Genomic DNA, 23,085 nt, shown 5'->3' on the forward strand with positions numbered 1-23,085 from the left:
CCCTCGGCCTCGTCCATCCTTTGCTCTGATGTACACCCCGTCACAAACTGGTGGCAGCGGCGGGATCAGAGCAGAAAGAATGGAGGACAACGGCCCATTAACATCTGGAATCAGAACCTCAGAGTACAAGAACTGGACTGTGGTGAGCCTACAAACAATGGCCCGTGAATTAGGAGTCGGTTACAAAGGACTCTCTAAGGAGCAACTAATTGAGGCATTGGAAAACGCTTGCCTGCAAGATGGCACCGATGAAGGATTTCCACAGCAAGGGGAGGAAAGACGGGAGCTGGAGGTAAATACCCAAAAAAGTCAATGGATTGTGTGGTATGAGGAGGAAATGGCACTGCTTGGAGATGAGGCCACCATAGAAGATAAGAGGGAGGCCATGCGTGGAGCTAAAGAGAAGGAGCGCAGGATGGAGGAGATGGCATTGCTGGATAAGCAGCTCGCTGTGGAAGCAGCTAGAGGCTCCAGACAGACTGTAACCCCAGCACCCACCATGAGGGAACTTCCCAGGGTGTCCCGCAAAGACTTTAAGCCGTTTAATGAGGCTGCAGGCGACATTGAGGGCTTCTTCCAGGACTTTGAGCATCAGTGTCGATTAATGGAAGTCCCGGACAGGGAGCGTGTCCGGCATCTGGTTGGGCTCCTAGAGGGGGGAGCTGCTGAAGCCTATAGAGCTCTGGACCCTCGGTGGAACTGTGAGTATGAGGATATTAAACAGACTATTCTAGAACATTATGCTGTGACCCCAGACACTTACAGGACTCAGTTCCGTGCTTTAGCCTGTGATGGGGAAGTGTCTTTTAAGATATATGCTCATAGACTCAAACAAATATGTAATCGCTGGCTGGAGGCAGAGGAGGCCTTATCTTGGGGGACCTTCCTGCAGGTCATCCTAAAAGAGCAGTTCTATGCCAGGTGCCCAGCGGAAATCAGAGAATGGGTGCGTGAGAGAAAGCCGTCAACTGTGGAACAAGCTGCTGCTCTCGCTGATGAGGTGCTCACCATCAAGCCTCAGTGGAGGGTTCTGTTGGAGGATGGAGAGACGCCTAACAGCTCCACAACACCGGATGCCCCCAGTTATTCTGTCCCCATTGTTCCCCGTTCCTCTAAGCCACCACATGTTGATACCCGTGTTAATGTGCCTCCAGTTGCTTCTACTGCACTTTCTGGAATACGCCGGGGAGAGGAAGTAACAGAGCGCAGGTGTTATGTTTGTAGGCATCCCGGGCATTTGCAGGCCTCATGCCCAGCCAGCCCATGGAGGAATCATCCTCAAACCCCTACAGCACCTTCAGGTGGGAGCCGGCCTCCAAGTTCCCCTACCCCTTACCCAAGAGGACGCCTTGGATGGAGGGAGACCCAGCTCAGATGCTATCAATGTGGACAGCCAGGGCATCGGCAAGTCTCCTGCCCAGCTGTTCAAATGAGGACTGATCCTGCACCCAATCGGATTGTTAATTATTTACAGCCCAGTGCCATGGAGGAAGATGTGGCACCGCTATGTGAGGACTGGGCTAGTGACTCAGCCCCCCATGTTGCACCACCAGGAGTTTACGGGGTGCGACCCGCAGTTATGACGACTTCTGCTCATCGAGGTAAGCACTTGCAGGAGGTTGTGCTGGATGGACAGAGACTTGTTGGATTTTGTGACTCGGGTGCTTTCCTCACACTGGCTGATCCCCGAGTGGTTCGGCCTGAGGCAATCCATAGAGGACCTGGAATTGTTATTGAACTGGCTGGTGGACAATGGAGGACTATTCCCACAGCCACTGTGGATCTGAACTTTGGTTTTGGGGTCAGGCGATGTGTGGTTGGGGTGATGGGTGGTCTGCCTGCAGCTGTTCTCCTGGGCAATAATGTGGGAGAGCTACGATGCCAATTCGTGGCTGCATGAAGCCACATGTAAGTAACGCTCTGCTTGTGTGTACTTAACCAGTGACCTGTAGAGGTCCCTAGTACGTACACAAGTTGGGAGGGGGAGGGATTGTGAAGATGTAATTTACCCTCTCACTGTATATGCTGTGATACTATGTCATGCCCTGGTTGTATTAGTTGTAATTCATGTATTTCCTTGGGGGAGCTAATGGTCTCAATGTGTCTCTCTCATACAATTGTAGTCTTGGCATCTAATGTGATTATGTAAATAGCCTGTCCTCTTCTATCCAGAGTTGTGCATCTAATCTGTAATTGCATTGGCCAGTGAAGGAATAGTCATTGTGCTGCACAGCAGGGGATCCCTTCATCTACTGTGGCTGGCAGACATATTGGAGCCCTGTGATGGACCAAGCCATTGATGATAGGATGTGTGACCCCTACCCCCTGAACAAACATGGTGGGCTGGTCAAGGAGCACAGACAATGCATTTCCCTTTTTTGTAACTTCAGAGTGAGCTGAAACTTGAAGAGAGCAGGAGCCCCAGCCTGGGTGGCTGTGGACACGGACGGAGCTAGGCCTGTGTGGCGGCCCGTGGGATTGTGTGGAACTCTTTGGACTACTGTAAGGACGATTGCTTTGTTATCCGGTCCGAGGATTGTCGGGAAGGGCCCCCGAATCTGTTTTACGTGGACTTATCGTGTGCTGTTCCAGTGTTCTTGTGAATAAACCTGTTGGATCATCCCTCGGCCTCGTCCATCCTTTGCTCTGATGTACACCCCGTCACAATATATGTGTAAAAATAAATTTCACACAGAATCAATACATATGGAGGAACAGCGGCACGAGCAGTGATATGGGGATACCTCACAGAATGATAATAGACATACCAGTGCACAAACGCGCTATAAATCCCATATGTTAGTGTACATCCATATGTTTACGCATCGCAACAGGAAATACCATGTATTAATCCATAGGAAAATATATTCCATGCGAGCTCTGCTCTAAAGGCCACAGCATACAAACCCCGTATGTAATAATTTATATGTATGTAGAACGAATTTCACACGAGATTAATGTATATGAAGGAACAGTGGCACGAGCAGCAATATGGGGATACCTCACATGATGATTGAAAGCATGCAAGTGCACAAATACACATTGAATCCCATATGGAAGTCAATAATTAAGTCCTTCATGGAAGTCAATGCGTGTATCATACAGCATAAAACACGGAAGTTAATAGTATATACCTATGTATATGGATGTGTTTAAAGGTGAAGCTGTAGCAAGAGGACACACACAGGCCATAGTATCACGACATTGTGTAAGCAGAACCGCATACACATGACCTCACAATAATTACCAATCGTGTGCTCCCCTCGCGGTGACGGTGATACTCAGCAGACCACAAACCACAGCATGTGCAAGTGTTAGTGCAAGAAAGACATATAGCACCACGGGGCACTAGGGCCAATAGTGCCACCGGGTAGCAGAAATTAAAGCACCGACACTACACACGTGCTAATGGCTGGCGACCGCGACCATGAGAATACAGCCAGAAAAAAACTTAGCAGAATGCCTCCAGGAAGGTTTGCAGGTTCAAGGTCACCTCTCTCCCATAAGGGGTTGAGCCACGCAAGGGCCTCTACTCCCAGGTGGGACATAATGAATGCTAACTTGCCCCAGTCCAAGGGAAAGTTCAAAGTGCACTGTGACTGATTCATGAATCTATGGCATTACTTGTGGTCTCTGTCAAACTGTGGAGGAGCAGACAAACTGGGTAAAGAGCTAGGAACTGGATTTACTGGCTGTGCTGGAACCAAAGCAGATGAAGCACCTTGCAGCATAGCATTCAACGAGGTATTCACGAACTGCAGGTAGACAGAATTTGATCCTGCTGTTCTCGCTGGTGGGTCATCTCCTGATGCAACGCATGAAGTATAGAGGAGGTGAGATCAGCGGGTCCATGGCCTGAGAGAACTGTTACGCTGGTGTGTTTGGACCCACCGTACCATGGGACCAAGTCACCCTGGAGAGTCGTGACTAAGCAACTACCTCGTCTTCACTAGAGCCTCTGATGGTGAGGATAAGCTTGTGCTGAAAGGTAGCCACCAGGGCCTACTCCACTGCATCTGTCAGTACAATAGCAACTGACTCCAGGGGTCAGGCAGGCACGAGCGGACTGCTGAAGAGCAGACTGGACGGCTGGTGCAGACTGGACGGCGGGAGCAGGCGTGCAGTTACTGGCAGGCAGGTACAGTTGCACAGGTACAGGAGCACACGTACTGGCAGGAAGGTGCAGGTACAGGTGCGCAGGTACTGGCAGGCAAACACAGGGAGACTGGTTCAGACAGGTAGGTCCTGCAGGCTACAGGTATGAGTTAGCAGCCACAGGATAAGGGACCTGACAACTAGCAAACAGGCAACTGAATGAGCAATTGCTTAGGCACCTCATATAGGGGGAGGATGCCTTAAACACCTAGTGCCTCTCAGCCGTTGACTGAAAAGGCACTTCCGGGATAGGGCACCCTGGTCTTTTAACACTAGAACTACTGGACTCGTGACACCTATATAGAAATATCATGCAAAGTAGTCAAAATGACTACCTCAGTAGTTCTAGTGTTAAGAGTGAGGAGGAGCGCCCTCCCAGAAGACCTGTGCAGCGTGTGCAGTCCTGACCTGTGCAGTCCGCAGGTGCAGGTGGCAGTAATGGGAGCATAAGCCACTGCTGAATGGTCGGGTGGGTGAGTGCACAGTCGTCCCTGCTGGGAGGAGGAAGTGGGACAATGCGGGGGTAACGGAGTTAATCTGCACTTAGATGTAAAGTATTGAAGAAATAAGATTTACCTCTTGGTGATAACTATTTGTATAGGCACTTTCCAGAAATATGCCATGTTAGTGGCCAATACATAGTGCCTACTTCTGCTCCAGGGAACACACACACACACACACACCGTAAATTAAGTGGGTTGCTACAGGAATGCTAAATATATCTCACACAGGACAAACGATTATCATACCTTAAAAGTGAGAGGGTTTACTTTAAGATCATATTTTCTTGACCATCAGAAAAAACCTCCCATGGGTAGAAGCAATATACTTAAAGGGAAACAATCACCAGGATTTTCGTATCTAACCTACAGCCGTAACCTAAAGCCAGTGCTAAGCTGGCACTATCAGGCTGATTCTATACACACATTTAGTGGTCAGCTCGGATATATAGGTTTTGAAATCCAAGAAAGTAAAGTTTATAAAGTCATCAGCTTCTTGAGTGACAGCAGGTGAGGAACAGATAATATCGATTTAATTTTTCACTAGCAGGACCTGTGGTGAGGTCATAACCATGTGACTAGAAGGGGCAGGGCCTCAGCCAACAGCTGATAGCAGGAAGTAACATTTTTCTGTTGGCTGAGGCCTCACCTCTTCTGGTCACATGGGTATGACCTTACACAGGTCCTGGTAGCGAAAAAGTAAGTCAATGGTATAATACTTATGCTATTGCTAACAGAGGCAGGGGATAACTATGAATCCCACCCACCCACTCCCCCCCCCCCGATATTATCTGATCCTCAGCTGCTGTCACTCAGGAAGGTGCTGATTTTAGAAACCTTACTTTCTTGGATTTCAAAACCTATACATCCGAGCTGACCACTAAAGGTATGTAGAGAATCAGCCTGATGGTGCCAGTATAGAACTGGCTTTAGGTTATATAGTAAAATCCTGGTGATTGGTTCCCTTTAAATCACAAATTGTATAAGGATCCATGTAACAGAGAAAGTCATCGTATAGACAATTAAATGTCCAAAGGAAAGCAATTTAGAACTTATGAGAAGCAAAAATAAATGTAAATATAACCAGACATAAGTTATCCAAAAATCAAATAAACAGCAATACTTTGTCTATTGCATATTTCACTCTGTTATATATTTATCTATATACATTATATGGACAAAAGTAGTACATCTCCCAACTTAAAAAATAAAAGAAATATTAAACTATACAACCCCCCCCCCCACCACCACCAATATATCCCCCTTTCTCTTTGTACTTCCAATCTCACCCATTTGCCATTCATTAAAGGGGTTTTTCCAATAACAAAGTTAATTTTAAAGTTAATTTTAATCAATAGATCTTGGAACATGTTCCAAAATTGGATGTGTTTCAAAACATGTTCCTGTGCTGAGATAATGTTATAAATGTGCCCCTGCTATGTACTTTTCAATAAATGTTGAACAACTGGAGAGAAGGGGGTAATCCACGCTGCCATAGGAATGGAGAAGGAGTTGTTTATACTCCAAAACGCATTTGCAATAAATCACTATCCAGAATCTGTCCTTCTTGGTCTCCATTCTTATGGAAACGTGGATTACTCCCTTCTCTCCAGCTGTTCAGCACTTATTTCACTGTACGGCTGTTAAAAATATACTCTTAAATATATTTTTCTTCAAATACGTAAAAGCGCATGAAAGAAAGGACTTCAAAAATGTAAAAAATAAATGTATTTTATCTATTTAAAAATGGTTGCCAGGGTTCAGTTACAGAAAGGAAAAATAATATACTTTGTTAGCTTACGTAAAAAGAGTTCATTTAGTCCATACTGATCAATGGGAAATCTTCATCCATCTCTCCTTGGGTTCTGAATGGCAAAGCAGGGGTTTTATCCCCTAGGCTGGACAGCATGTGTTCATCTTGCAGCCTCGGAGCCTTCTGGGCAGCTGACAACGTGTAGGAGCGAGCCAGTAGCCCCCTCCATCGTGTGTTATATACCAACTGTTCAGTCCATATAGGGTGTTTTAGTTGAACATAGTTCCATATGACATAATCTTCTAGAAGCTTCTAGAAGATTTATATATATCCTTCCATGTCAGTACTCAAGTATATTCAATATGGATATTTTAATACTTATTCCTTATAAAAACTTTATTAATAAACTATGCCCTCCAACATAAACAGAACTGTGAACATATATGTCCTACTATAAAATATTTGATAACTAGATGTATTAATTTTAATGTTTTTACAATCCCCCCTTGAAGCGGGCGAAGTAACCCCGAAAATTAATTAATACATCATTAAAATAACAAATCTTCTTTCCTTATTTGGCGATAACGGATTAATATCGATAATAATGATGAATAATAATTAATTTGCATTATTCATGTTGTAAGTTCAATAATATAATAATGTGGATTCATGTTATGGTAGGCCGTGACTGATCAATCATATAAAAATATATATCTATACTTTGCTAGACCTAAAAAGAAATGCAAAAACAAATCCGGTCACCATATGATGTCCTCTGAGTTGATGTCTTCTTATCTCCGATGTAATCTGGCATAAACACAGTCTCTTAGAAATAAATCCTTTGATAAAAAAAATGAATGGTTACCAATTTAATACAGTCCCGTATTGCGTTTATCATCATTAGATCAAAGTCCATAAACTTTATTCTTTATTACAAAGTCCATAGCCAATGTTGATAAACCACAGTTCATGAGTGTAGAAGAATAGCAGAAGTCTTTGATGTCTGTGCAGTGTAATTTACATTAGTCACCTTTATCCTCCATGCTGCCTGTTGTCAAATCCTGGAACAGATGTTAAGACGTTTTTGGTCAGCACGACAGGGGTTAACTTTAACACGTCATTGCTCTTCTTAGTAACTTTGGTGAGGTCTTAATGCACAGACCATGTGTCATTGTCCATCCTTGAACCATAGGATCACTGTGTTTCTGAGGTGCAAACGCGGTAAGTGTATTTTGTATGTTTCACAGTCTTATTTGAGACGTTACCTTTTGGACCTTTTTGCAGAATCCCTTTTAACTTTAGGAAAATTATAAAGTCTTTTTTATCTTCTGTAATCTTGATTGAAGACTTCATTCCCTAATCTAGATACCAAATATGGCAATAACTATCACTAATAAATGTCACAGCGTATCATAACTCTAATACTATAATACCATGTCATTATTATTATCGTAGAAGTATTAATATAATTGATACTTAGAATGATAAAATACTGCATAATGGTATAGACAATAGTATTCTCATGTAATGACCTTTATTATCATTGGTGTATTACCCTTCCAAACCCATAGGTGGCAATGTGTTGAATGTAACCAAAATATAATATAAAATATGAAACAATATAATGTGTACCTATAACATGTATCATATTATAAATATGAAAGGCAACAATGTAGCTTATTTAGTTAGATCATTTGTAAAATTATAAACCAAAGCAAATAACCTTTTAGGAAAGACTGGATGATTCCATCAAAACACAATAATACCCATTATAAATTATTTTTGATTAAAAATATAATATATATTATTTGTAAATATAGGAAGGTAAACCTAGATGTACCTCGATCTTCCATCTTTATTACTCTAATTTAATTTATTTGATTTGTCTATTATTTATTAAATAACCTACTATAAGAAAATGTGTAACTATAAGTAATATTTCATCCTTATTGTGTTAACATACTAATATAAAAATAATGTATTACTAAAAGTAAACAATTGTATATATTGATGAAGGAAGTATCTTTTCTTCCAAAAAAAGTGGAACTTTTCCCTTTTAATATGATTCATATTTAATAAAGTAATATTCTTATATTAGATATTACTGAACTAAATATTGAAGTGTTTTCTCAATTGAGATATTTAAAATTTGAAGGAAAAATAAAAAATTGTGGAATTAAAATTTTGATTAAAAATGTGAATATTAAATAATAATTAATATAAAAAATAGGAATAAAAGGAAAAATGAAAATCGGAATAAAAATAAAAATTGAAATAACAATAAAGCCTTCTATGTATATAACCCCTATGTCTTTAATAATACATAACCTTAATGTTACCAGTATCTTATAGGATTTCCATACCTATCATATCAGTAACCTATAAAAATAATTAAGTCATGTAACCTTGCAAATAATACTCTTCTCTTAGTATATAAATGCATTATGATATACTTCAAATATATTTTTTTTTATTCCCAATTCTTCCTTTGTACTTGAAATATTAATTATTAAAGTATCCTGTGAACACATATATTTATCAAATATAAATGTGTGATTGAGACCAAACCTTTCCCTTTCAATATCATGAAATATGATATTATAAAAATTAATATGTCAAGATTAAATTAAATTAAAATTTATGTTGTATATCTTCAAGACCATATTATAAATATCACTTCCATATTTGAAAAGAAAAATGATTACCAATCTATGTATCAATAAAAGAAGTGACTAACACAAAAGATCCTAACATCTCTATATTAAAGAAATATGTCTAAGAATAAGATATATTCAGTATAAATTCCTCCATTTATACTTATGTACTATAACTTATTTATTCTAATAGTATACATACATATATTATAACCTCGAAGTTAAAACAAAAATTCCCTTTTTTTTTTTTCCTGGATCCAAGTACTTGACATTGGCAGCTGCTCAGACAATCAATCATTCATAGACACATCTATGCACACAAGACTGTCATGGTTCTTTAACATATACTTCTACATAGAAACATTGACAGACACATATCCCTTTTTTCCAATATTCTATGCGCATTTCAAAAATTATGTTACTAATTTGAAGTACTTCTTGAAAAAAATACAAATTCCAATGTATTACATACTGTACATTTGACCATAGAACAAACATTTATTATTTGCTTTAGTAATTCAAGTCACACACACATGCTCTGGTTACGTGCAAAGAACACCATTCCAAAACAGCAAGCAGTTTTACTACACTCCAAAGCTCAGATTACATTTCTAATAACTCTAAAGAAGATATATATATATTCATAAAAGAAACGTTAAAGTAATAGTTCTCTGGCAATTGGTACCTGAGAAAATAATGATTATTATTAATCATGCTTTCGCGATTAACCTTACACAATAAGATATATGTTACCTGATTGAGGACAAGAACAAATGTATAAATAAAAAATTAATACTTCATCAATCTGCTTTACTGATAAATTCTGAGGGAAATAAAAGAATAAAATTATCATATTTATGATAAAAATGAAACACTTAGAATCTGTTACTTTCTCTTATTATTTCATTTTAAATATTATTATTCATATACAGAGATCAAATTATTAATTTATGACATAAAACTATCATTTTACTAAATGAAAATATGACCTTGATTTACTATCACTACCTTTAATATATATATATGCATAGATTCACTGTATATGAATAATCATATTTATCAAACAATAAAATTAATTTACCCAGAAATCCACTTTATTTAGCTGAAGACCAAACCTAAATTTTTCTTCAAAGATTCGATTTATTAGATTCATTTTAAACTTATAGGAATCTCTGAACTTATGTAACTCAAGTTTTTTTCTTAAATGAGAAAGACTGTCTCTCTCTGAAAGACCACCCAGCTGTTGCTGGCTGTCAAATTCTAACCCAGGGAAAGAATCTGCACAAGACACCTGTTTCTGTCTTTCAAAGTTTTTACTCATCATTTGTCTGAGATCCTCAATCCCAGTGACCAATCCCTCTACTGGAGACAAGGGTTTTTCCTGTGGAAAAAGATTTTTAGATGATAATAATTGGGATGGATTGTATGGTTTATAACACGTATGCATTTTCCTGCGAATTTCATATATCCTGTCACAGAAATATCTGGATCTGGGAGACACTGTTGGTTTTTCACAGAAACTCTCCCTTTTTTGTGTTGGTTTTTCAGAATTAATTAATTTCTGTTTTGATTGACTTTGGTGATTTCTAACAAAATCGATAAATGTCGTACATTCGAATAGGGACTTTTTATTAAATGCCACCGCACAAGCTGCATTATCAAGGAAATTAAATTTCTTGATGAATAAATGTACCATTCCATCCAATCTGACATTTGGAATGACCGCCCTATACAAACGTTCAAAAACGGACATAAATGAGAACGTACTCTCATTCTGTTCAATTTGTAATTCCTTTAACATCTCATAATTTGGATCAGATTCATTCCTTGCACAGAAGATGAGATTTTTCAGCCTTATGATATCATTATCATTTGAACAATCAAATGTCTCATTGTCAGAAGACTTTTTTAATGCCAATTGTCTAAAGAAATGCTGAGGTATCCACATACGGAATAACTGATTCGTCTCACTATTGGTTAATTTTAATATCTCAACGGAACTTTCAAATATCTCTGAATTTCTGCAAACATGTATTTTAGGATTATATGCGGGAATTAATTTGCATATGTCCAATAGACTCTTTCTAAGTTTAATTCCTAACAGTCTGTTCTATTTCTTTAAACTGATCGTCGCCATTTTCTCTCTGCACGTGTCCTTTCTGCACGTGTCCCACTCTGGCTCCTCCCCCTTCTGGCTTCACTACGTCATTTCCTGCTTCTTTCCCAGTATGCTGAAAATCACCTTGAATACACAGCACATGTCTGCCGCCATTATCAAGATTCTGATTTGAATTACAGTCTAAATCTGACTTATCATTTCCAACATTACAGTCAGAATTCACAATATTACTGACTGACATTCCAAGTTCTAAGCAGTCTTTGGATTTCTCTATCACTGACTTTCCTGACAATTCAGGTTGTCTATTTCCACCATTTTTTACATTTTTCTACGATTAACTTGTGAAAATCATAGACTAAATGACAGACATTTCTGATTTTCTGTTTCTCTCTATTAAAAGACCTTGCACATTCTATACGTGAATTCTCAAGTTCACACTCCCCATAAAAGCGTAACCAAATCTCTTCCACATTAGAAATATCTGAATAAGTGAACTGAAGTTTACTTTGCTTAACATATGAAGAGATAAAATCCATTTTCTTACCTGAACTGATCAGATGATCTGATGGATGATCCTCTAAGACTTGATTCACCTTGCTCAGCACGTCCAATACTTCTTATGGACTGACTTTATCTTTCTTGCTCAAAAAATACGTCAAAAGTTAACTTCTGTGGCTTTCTAAAGTCTTTAAAGTTCATTTAAAAAAAACTTTCATGCAACTTGACTTATACGTATTTCCTAGGTTCTGCGTGATTTTTATAAATTGTCGATTCCCTATCACTTTGCAGGAGGCATATGTCTCTGATGTCTCTGACTGTCCCCCCTTATGCAAAGTGAAGGAAGAAGCACAAAAATGAAAAAAAAAAACACGAATGACTGAGCTCACCAAAATGTTAAAAATATACTCTTAAATATATTTTTCTTCAAATACGTAAAAGCGCATGAAAGAAAGGACTTCAAAAATGTAAAAAATAAATGTATTTTATCTATTTAAAAATGGTTGCCAGGGTTCAGTTACAGAAAGGAAAAATAATATACTTTGTTAGCTTACGTAAAAATAGTTCATTTAGTCCATACTGATCAATGGGAAATCTTCATCCATCCTTGGGTTCTGAATGGCAAAGCAGGGGTTTTATCCCCTAGGCTGGACAGCATGTGTTCATCTTGCAGCCTCGGAGGCTTCTGGGCAGCTGACAACGTGTAGTGATAAGGCCGTAATTTAGGTTGATGCAATCTAATCATGCATCCCTCTTAAACTGTCTGCAGTCCAAATTATGAGTCACTCGTGGTAGCATGCATAACCACTATCTTTCACACACACCAGAGAGACGTGCTCAGATATGAATAGAAAGTAAGACTGATTTATTTCCGGAAGTTGTACAAATATATATAACCTTATTGGCTAGGTGCCAAGAATACGTAACACGTCTCCTATTGGATAAAGTAGAACAGCTTATTCTGTGATATACAATTTACTGTAATGTGCTTGGTTCCTCATTTATATTAAGCAATGTCAGCATGATTCACTGGTCACAAGAATAGCCCAGACTGTCTGTCTGAGTCTTATGCCAAGAGATATGTGGGGTACAGTTCAAACAACATCTTAAATCTTGTTCTTTATGGATATCTCCATGTAACTCCTATATACTCATAATAATGATAATCTTGTCTATAACAGTCCCCCCTTTGGAGATAGCCAAAAAGTCTTTCCTTACTTTTCCCGAGTCTATTGATCTGTCCTAATGCCGATGGTTACCTCACTCACATACGAGATACCCCATCCCTTGTGGATGAACCTTCCCACCCAACAGACTATGCATAGGAAGCCAGATCCTGACCGTATTCTCTAGACTGTCCTCATGGCTATGTTCCGCTGGCACACGTTATTCAGGAAGGGGGAACGTGGCAGTAGTCCTTTAATCGACTAATATTTATCAAGGTTGGGTTCACTCAGAGTCTCATGCTCCTCAGTCCTCAGGCGGTAATGGTGGGACATCAAAGGTGGGATGTAGAGTCGTCTTCCAGTCCACATGCTTAGATATCATCATCCTGGCACAAAGTATCGGGTAGAAGAGGGAAGACAGCCATCTCCTGGTCTCAGGCAGGTCCGACATCTCTTTGTAGTGGAATGCATGGATCTTCGTCCGAAAGAAAAAGAGTGAGAGAAGAGAGAGAGAAAGAGAGAGAGAAAGATTGAGAAGAGAGGGAGAGAGAGAGAGGAAAAGAGAAAAGAGAGAGGAAAAGAGAGAGGAAAAGAGGAGAGAGAAAAAGAAAAGAGAGAGAAATCTAGATCTGGTTGGATCTGGAGGAGAAAACTCAAAAACGTGTATTAGGCACATGTTTAAACAAACAACAAGCTTAGTTGAAGTATCTGGGGGTACTTCTAAACAGGATTTCATAGGGTCTCAACCTAGTGATCCCTGCTGGGGTGTGTCTGACACTGAACAATGCAAGCGAAGACTCTCATGCCCTTGCCTTCTACACTGCCCCATCCTCCCAACCTTCCCTCTATTCTGTGGCTGGTATGGGGTGTGTAGAGTCAGTTCTGTGTCTAAGGCCTGCCATATCTCTTTGGATGGCAGTGAAAGCAGGTCACTAGCCACTTTCTATGGTCTCCGGGAGCCCGCAGCTGCACCCTATCTCAGTCCTCTTCTTCTTCTGGGACTTGCTCTTGTAGGGTCAGGACAACGTTTTCTCAAGACTTTCCATCCTTCCTTTCTTCTTCACATCTGGGTCATTCGAAAAGCACAGATTGACTGACTGTTTCTCTCGTAAGTGGTCTTGGGGCTTCTTTGGATGTTCTGTCAGTGAGGGCACTTCTTACTGCTTCCCTTGACTCCTCCAATGTAGGCCTCAACCCTGCTCACCGCGACTCTGTCTGGCAATAGCAAAGCTTCCATCCGTTCTTCTATGGCCTCATGGCGGCGTACAGTTCCATTGGCAGTGATCAAGTCTCTTGTCTTCCATACAGAGTAGATGCTGGCTGCCATCTTGCAGGCTTCAGCGAGAGCACATACATCTGCTTCTTTACAGACAGGCATGCGGGTAGCGACTGCTCTATCAGCACAGCGTCTTCTGCTACCAGCACCATACCCATGTTGAACCGTCTTCTTGATGCACATCTTGATCCATCCGCAAAGATGTTAAGTCAGGGTCCAAAGGTGTTAAGTCAGGGTATCGAATCCAGAGTTTCAGCTATGCCAGAGTCGACTACCTCTTCCACCAAGGTGTCAGAGGTGGGACACTCCCCCCTTGGAAGAGGGAGAAGTTCAGCAGGATTAAGGACCCCACACCGGGAGATGGTGACTTTGTCAGGGAGCAGTGATGTCATACGGGCACTGATCTTCAACTGGTGCTTTAGGTAGGTGTTCAATCTGGCTGAGTAGTGTTCAAAGGGCTGCTGTCTTACTCCATGGCAAACATGTAGAATGACTTCTGGGCTGGAGATAACGTGATGATACTCTTCAGGTGACTGTGACTGTAACTCAGGTGACTGTGACTGTAACTCAGGTGACTGTGACTGTAACTCAGGTGTTACCAGCTGTAGTTTGCATGTGGGCTCTCGGAGACCTGATACAAAGGACTATACCCAGGTTTGTAAGAAAGAGCAATGGGTGTAACTTTGGGGTCAGGAGAACACTGAAATTCTAAAAACTAAAATCCCCTAAAATCCCGGGGAAAGAGAAAAGAGCACAAGAGGGTTTGGAAACTACCAAGCAGCACCCCCTGACTACATCTACACAACTAGGAAAAAGCAGTGGAGCGTATCTACTCTACCTCTCCCGTGCTGACCCTGTAACTCGGGGCCCTGCACTCTCCCTCATCCCGACGGTAGACCTGATGGTGGTCAGGGTCGAGCCTCCAGCGTATCCCTCTCTCCTGTCAGACCCTGTAAACTAAGACACAAAGGATTACTGGGTGCTGCCAACGAAAAACTCTAATATATGTCAACTCCTGATGATCAATGTCCCCTTGGGACCACATGAACCTCCACCCTCTCTATCAGGGAACTGAGATTGTGCAAGATATCAGGCAGGATAACATACAAGTGAGAATATCTCAAACCAGGCTAAGCAGCAACTGCCATAGGCAGAAAAATATTCACTGTCCACCAGGACTAATAGTGAGCAGTCTATATGGTCTATTAAACACTGTATACTAGATACAGCAAAAACAAACATGCAAAAGTGAAGGGAAAAGTTTCCACAGGACTATCAGCAATAACCTCTGCTAAGGTTCATTAGTGGGAACACAATGGGGAACAACTGCATATATGACCAAAAACGGAGTGTGTGTTTCAGGTCCCTGTCTCCCCCCTCTGCAGTCCCTGCTATGTCAGCAATAAACAGAGCAGTGGCTGTGGCTGCTAAAACAAAAATGGGGAACTGGGTGTCGGCTGGACTAAAATGGCGTCCTAAAATGAACTATGTAGTGTCTGAGTTAAAACGTCCACTAAAGATAATTACCGATAAGAAACAGCCGCTAAAAGAGGAAGTAGGTGTTGGCCAAAAATGGCGTCTGAAGAGTCCTGGGAGGGAGTGACATGTATTGTGACATCTACATTCAGGAGGTATTCAATCTGTCACTGGGAATACGGATTATATAGGGACCCCTGGGCTGACCCTGTAACTAGGGACCCTGTACTCGCCCTCATCTCGACGGTAGACCTGATGGTGGTCAGGGCCGAGCCTCCAGCGTATCCCTATCTCCTGTCAGACCCTGCAATAATATCCCCATACCATACCCCACCCAGGGCTGAGTAAAACACTGAGTGACAGAAAGAAATCTACATTCAGAACAGAAAATAATGGGGTGGGCTTACGTGGACACAGTGCTCCACAGACAGGTAAAATACACATAGTGCAGTTGCTAGATTCAGAATTACTCATCAATTCTCATCTAGAATTCTCCATTTCAACATACGTGTGTCATTTACAACTAAACTTCACAGAATTTCATTCACAGGACTGAAATGGAAACTAACACTTCCCTGGTTTTTTTTTTTTTTTTCTTTCCTTTCAACTCTCCTACGGTGTTTCACACCAAAAACTGCGTACATTATACATAAAACATCTTCCAGTGTCACTTGGGTGATAAGGTACACGCACCCTCACTGTAAACCTGCAAACCTGGCTTCATTACTTGCCAGAAAGAATCCCCAGCTTTAATCTGGGTGAAAACATCTTTCAGGGAAAACTATATATGAGATATTATGTCAGAGAGAGAATTCACGATATACATACACCTCCATGAGAACGGTCTATCGACTACTCAATAATTCCGATTAAGACCAAAGTTTAGGGGTCTTCCCCAATGTATTCAATTCTAGGTAAGAATACATTGACATCCACTAAAACAAGACCAGTGAGTACGCATACAACGTTCAACTCACTGCTTAGCAGGAAAACCGTACCAGGTAACAGTCTAACAGTCAGGGCTCTTTCACCCACTTTTTCCTTAACACTGCACCTGTACATCAGGTCCAAGGTATCAAACATCAATTATTGATGACACGTCACTCATAGGTGTATATATCTCAGTGTTCCTTCACAAGGACTGCAGCCTCTTGGGGCTTCCATGTCACATATTTAGGGCGTTCTTGTCTGGGACTATCGGAATAATGGTGCGATGCCATGTGTGGCCTGACGTCCTCAAATAAGGACAGCACCTGTGGTTTACCTCTACTAGGGACAGTGTTGGTGGTGGGGTGGATCATTGTTAAATCATTGTCATCTTCCTGCCCCCCCTCGGTGGCTTCTGTTGCTCCAGCAACAAATAGGCCAGTGGCCTTGGGACTGAAGATGGCTGGAAAAGGGAACTAGGTGCGGCCCAACCTGAAATGACGTCTGGGCAGGCTAGGGAGGGCGTTTGGTGGGCAGGGGGACAAACTACACAAGTCCAACCCTCTGAGGATGACATATAGGGTGGTGGGCATTGCTTTCTAATGGGCTTGGCCACTTCCTGAGGAGCCATTTTCTGAGCTGGTGCAATATAGAAATATCTACCATCTCTATCCCATTCCTCTTTCCAGGCCAATCTTTTAACGTCCTTTGACGTTCTATACCATGCTTCAGCATCCATAAGGAGATCTTTATCTTTCAAGATCCCTCGCTTGTTTAACAAAACATCTTTCCATTCCTTCTCGTTCGCTTACTAATTCTTCTGCCGTTAACTTGACAGGTGTGGACTGATTAGACCCCATGCTTCAAGGGTATACGACCCAAAACTAACACGTCAATCTGGATGTCTGCTATGCCGTAATCCACTTCCTCTTCTGGACCATAGACTATACACATCCACAGAATACACAGAATTTCTACCTCAGTCCACAAACCACAAACACAAACGGGCTGTCCTACCAGGAAGTGTCACGTGGGTGATAGATACTAAATTCACCCTCACTATCTCTTACTTCATGTACTAGTAACCTCTGTTCACACTATATACACCTTCTTTGAACAAATCCGTCCAGAACATCAATACTCAATGATTAAGCCTGACATCAAGGGTTTTCCCCAGTATATTCAATTCCTAGGTAAGAATACACTGACATCCACTAAAACAAGACCAATGAGTACAACTTAAACTCACTGCTTAGCAGGAACACCGTACCAGGTAACAGTCAGGGTCAGTCCCCCACTTTTGTAACTTTATACAAGACTGCACCCGTACATAGAAAACCCTTCCAAATCTATCCCCGAAGATCAGGTCCGTCCAAGGCCTTATCAAACATCAACTATCGAGCGAACTTGCCACACATCAGTATCAGTGTATCTCATAGAAGAAACCAGATTCAATATATCAAATTATATCAAATATATTCCCGTGACACAACTTCCTCTTTTTTCCCGTAAACCAGCAAGTACGAGCGAACAAAGCACATAGAACTTCACGGTTCTCGTAACCAGCAAGTATTCCACCTGCTGCAAATAGACAGACATCTCAACAGGTAGACACAGGTCAACACAATGACATAACAATAAGGACACTATATACACCATCCAGGTGGCTGATCTCACCTGGAGATATAACCATATATATTCATATATGCAGCGTATATAACAACTTCCTCTTTTTCCCTTGCAGTTGTCAGAGAAAAATAAAACATAGAACTTCTGCTTTTCTCCTAGAGCAGACAAAAACCACATTACATTTCATGTGATTTACAATTACATTACATAAATTACAGACAGCTTAAGGTGAACCTGACCACCTTGGTGTGAGATCTCTTAGGACGGCTTATCTCATGCGAGATGGCGGTCATTAGGTGTCTAGACTGGGACAGCCCAACCCCCCCTTCGAAATGCAAGTACACGCATGAGGTTGCAAGGCGAGATCATACAAATGTGCTCACCTGCAGCTGGAGTTGCGCAATTCTCCACCTCTCGCGTAGTTGCCTTTCGACTGAAGGTGTCAGCACGGCCGTCCGCCATCCAGAGCTCCGTCCTAAGGTTCGTTGGGCGCCAAATGATAAGGCCGTAATTTAGGTTGATGCAATCTAATCATGCATCCCTCTTAAACTGTCTGCAGTCCAAATTATGAGTCACTCGTGGTAGCATGCATAACCACTATCTTTCACACACACCAGAGAGACGTGCTCAGATATGAATAGAAAGTAAGACTGATTTATTTCCGGAAGTTGTACAAATATATATAACCTTATTGGCTAGGTGCCAAGAATACGTAACACGTCTCCTATTGGATAAAGTAGAACAGCTTATTCTGTGATATACAATTTACTGTAATGTGCTTGGTTCCTCATTTATATTAAGCAATGTCAGCATGATTCACTGGTCACAAGAATAGCCCAGACTGTCTGTCTGAGTCTTATGCCAAGAGATATGTGGGGTACAGTTCAAACAACATCTTAAATCTTGTTCTTTATGGATATCTCCATGTAACTCCTATATACTCATAATAATGATAATCTTGTCTATAACAGTAGGAGCGAGCCAGTAGCCCCCTCCATCGTGTGTTATATACCAACTGTTCAGTCCATATAGGGTGTTTTAGTTGAACATAGTTCCATATGACATAATCTTCTAGAAGCTTCTAGAAGATTTATATATATCCTTCCATGTCAGTACTCAAGTATATTCAATATGGATATTTTAATACTTATTCCTTATAAAAACTTTATTAATAAACTATGCCCTCCAACATAAACAGAACTGTGAACATATATGTCCTACTATAAAATATTTGATAACTAGATGTATTAATTTTAATGTTTTTACAACGGCTAATGCAGCCATATCATGCTTCTTCAGTAGTTGTGATTTTCACACCTTTTACAGGTGAGCATGTTTCCTAAGGTTTTTCACCTTTTCTATCATAGATAAGACCATATTTTGTGCTATTTGTCTCCCCAGTTGCTCTACATTATGTACTGTGTAATAATTGTCTATTCGTACAGGGACATGGTCTGATCATAGCAAATGTCCTGGGCTGGGATTAGTTAAATGCTTATACAAACAAGCCCCCCGAGGAAGATAGCGAAACGTGCGCGTCGGGGCACGTTTAATATCACCCAGTGCATCCATCATGGGTAAGTCTAGTCAAAGTGCTCCGTTTTGACTTCTTATTATTGATATATGGAGCACTTCTCCCAGTGACCTTCAGTGCCATCTAGTGGTCCTGGATGGTATTGGAGGCCTCATCTATTAGTGCTTGCTGGAAAACGTTAGATCTATATTAAAGATTTGTTGCATGATTTTTATTTGGGCTGCACCTTTCACCATGGGGTTCACTGACTGGTAATTTTCTTAGGATTCCCTGTTCACTTGGTTCTCCGCTTCATTGTATTATTTTTGGTTATTTATTCCTCTTGCTAAATAAATTGTATTGTTAATAAAAATATTTCTACTTTTGCAAAGAGGCTTTTTTGGTGTGTATTATTTTTCTGATTATTATGGCCTTCATTACATTTCCACTTTTCCTCTGTGGTTGGTATCTTTTGAATCTTTGGGAGTAGTTTTTGGCTATTTTTTAATATGGTCCCCACATTGCCCTTGTTCGTGTTACTTATACAAACATTACAGCATGGGATAATAGCTGATCCTTTTTGTAAGATAAAACATTTCCCTGCCTGTTTTAAGAAATGTTTTTAACTCAAAGAAATAATTATTAGTGATCCGTGTTGTAATGTTACCATACTATTTTACTTCCTCTATGGTCCAGGTTATGTGGTATGATGAGACCATGTACCTGTACGGTCAGACATGACCATTTGTAGCGTTGGCGTCTCTGCAGAGACGCCGACTTACTCACCACCCTGGCCGAGTCGTACCCTCCCCGCTGCCATCCACGTGCTCTACTGCTTCCTTCCCATCCCGGGAGTGTTCCTAAGACATGCGCACACACACTGGCCCTCCTTTTAAAGGTCCAGCATGCCATTTCCAAGAAATTCCTCTCAGCCTATGGGTGAGGCGCTGTGTATTAAAGGCTGCTTCCCATTATGGGAGATGCCTGCACAATGAATCTAATTAGTCAGTCAGTCTCCAGTCTGCTACCTAGCTAGTTCTCAGATCCAGAGTTTCTGTCCTGTTAACCCTGTATTCGCCTCCTTTACCTGCCTTCCCATACCAGTGTACCCCTGCCGTGCCCACCATTCCTGTCCGTACTCGCCCGTCCAGCCTGCCTCAGTCAGTCTACCTATACCTGAGTCCGTCACCTGTCCTGGGTGTCAGCTGCCACAGTCATGGCCACTTCCCTAGGAGTGATATCTGAGGTATACCTCGCGGTGGGCGCTTAGTTAGGCATCTCCCACTAAAAGGTTAATCCCGAGGTCCCCCTGTAGTCCAGTGAGTCCACTAACCCCGCTCACTGCCTCTACACCGGCTACGAGCTTGACACCATATGTATGGTAGCAGGGACACCTAGAATCATAGAATATTAGAGTTAGAAGAAACCTTCAGGGTCATCTGGTCCAACCCCCCAGCAGGATTCGCTTTATCATCCCACACAGATTTCTGTCCAGTCTCTGAATACTTCCATATGAGTAGAACTTACCACCTCTCATGGCAGCCTGTTCCACTCGTTGATCATCCTCACCGTCAAAACGTTTTTCTAATATCTAATCTGTGTCTCCTCTTAATGACAGCTCTTGAGATATTTGTAGACCACTATTAAGTTTCCTCTCCGTCTTCTTTTTTTTTGCAAGTTAAACATTCCCAAATTCTGTAACTGTTCTTCATAGGACATTGGTTTGTAGATCGTTCACCATTCGGGTTGCTCTTCTCTGAACTTGTTCCAGTTTGTTTATGTTTATCTTTTTTAAAATGTGGTGCCCAGAATTGGAAACCGTATTCCAGCTGAGATCTGACCAAAGAAGAGTACAGGGTAATAATAATTTCACGTGATCTAGAATGTATGCTTCTGTTAATACATTCCAGAATTGTGTTTGCCTTTTTTGCTGCTGCATCACACTGTTGACTCATGTTTGGTCTGGAATCTATTTGTATACCCAAGTCTTTTTCACATGTGCTGTTGCTTAGCCCTAATCCTCCCATTCTGTATATGCCTATTCTTTTTTTTTTGCCCAGATGTAGGACTTTGAATTTCTTCCGTTTTAAAAACCCTTCTGTTAGTTATTGCCCATTGTTCCAGTTTGTTTAGATCTTTTTGAATCCTCGCTCTCTCCTCGAGCATTAGCTATCCTTCCTAAATTTGTGTCATCAGCAAATTTAATCAGTTTACTTTAAATTCCTTCATCTAAATCATTGATAAAGATTTTGAACAACACAGGTCCCAGGACAGAGCCCTGTGGTACCCCACTTGAGGTATTCTTCCAATTGTATTGTAATTCCAATCGCTTTGCAGTCACCAATAAAATGGCTCCGCACTATGATCCTAAACTTCATCCTCCCTTATGTTTTTGCAAAAGCCCAAAAGGGAAGGAAAGAAGTGACATCCCACACCTGGAGCAGACCCCGCCCACATTTACTGCAGTCGTAATACATGCTAGTTGTACACTGTTTCGTGGCAAATTTCAGCAGCTGCACCCCCTAGTGTACACGTAGGGCTCTCCTCCATACAAGTCGTATGCAAGCAGCTTCGCTCCATAGACCTTGTACACACATGGCTCCGCTCCGCACACCTCGTACACACACGGCTCCGCTCCGTACACCTCGTACACACACGGCTCCGCTCCGTACACCTCGTACACACACGGCTCCCCTCCGTACACCTCGTACACACACGGCTCCGCTCCGTACACCTCGTACACACGCACGGCTCCATCTCCATACACCTTGTACACACACGGCTCTGCTCCATCTCCATACACCTTGTACACACACAGCTCTGCTCCGTACACCTCGTACACACACGGCTCTGCTCCGTACACCTCGTACACACACGGCTCTGCTCCGTACACCTCGTACACACACGGCTCTGCTCCGTACACCTCGTACACACACGGCTCTGCTCCGTACACCTCGTACACACACGGCTCCGCTCCGTACACCTCGTACACACACGGCTCCGCTCCGTACACCTCGTACACACACGGCTCCGCTCCGTACACCTCGTACACACGCACGGCTCCATCTCCATACACCTTGTACACACACGGCTCTGCTCCATCTCCATACACCTTGTACACACACAGCTCTGCTCCGTACACCTCGTACACACACGGCTCTGCTCCGTACACCTCGTACACACACGGCTCTGCTCCGTACACCTCGTACACACACGGCTCTGCTCCGTACACCTCGTACACACACGGCTCCGCTCCGTACATGTCGTACACACACTGCTCCGCTCCGTACACCTCGTACACACACGGCTGTGCTCCGTACACCTCGTACACACACTGCTCCGCTCCGTACACCTCGTACACACACGGCTGTGCTCCGTACACCTCGTACACACACTGCTCTGCTCCGTACACCTCGTAC

At 41.8% G+C, this 23,085-nt stretch overlaps 1 protein-coding gene across 1 annotated transcript in view; it reads left to right on the forward strand.

Annotated features, from left to right (window-relative positions):
- Positions 1–23,085, forward strand: part of LOC142312157 (uncharacterized) — a 228,838-nt gene that overhangs the window by 127,015 nt on the left and 78,738 nt on the right. The gene's annotated exons all lie outside the window — the stretch shown is intronic.

This window comes from Anomaloglossus baeobatrachus, chromosome 5 (genome assembly GCF_048569485.1).
Source record: "Anomaloglossus baeobatrachus isolate aAnoBae1 chromosome 5, aAnoBae1.hap1, whole genome shotgun sequence".
In the NCBI taxonomy this organism is placed as follows: domain Eukaryota; kingdom Metazoa; phylum Chordata; class Amphibia; order Anura; family Aromobatidae; genus Anomaloglossus; species Anomaloglossus baeobatrachus.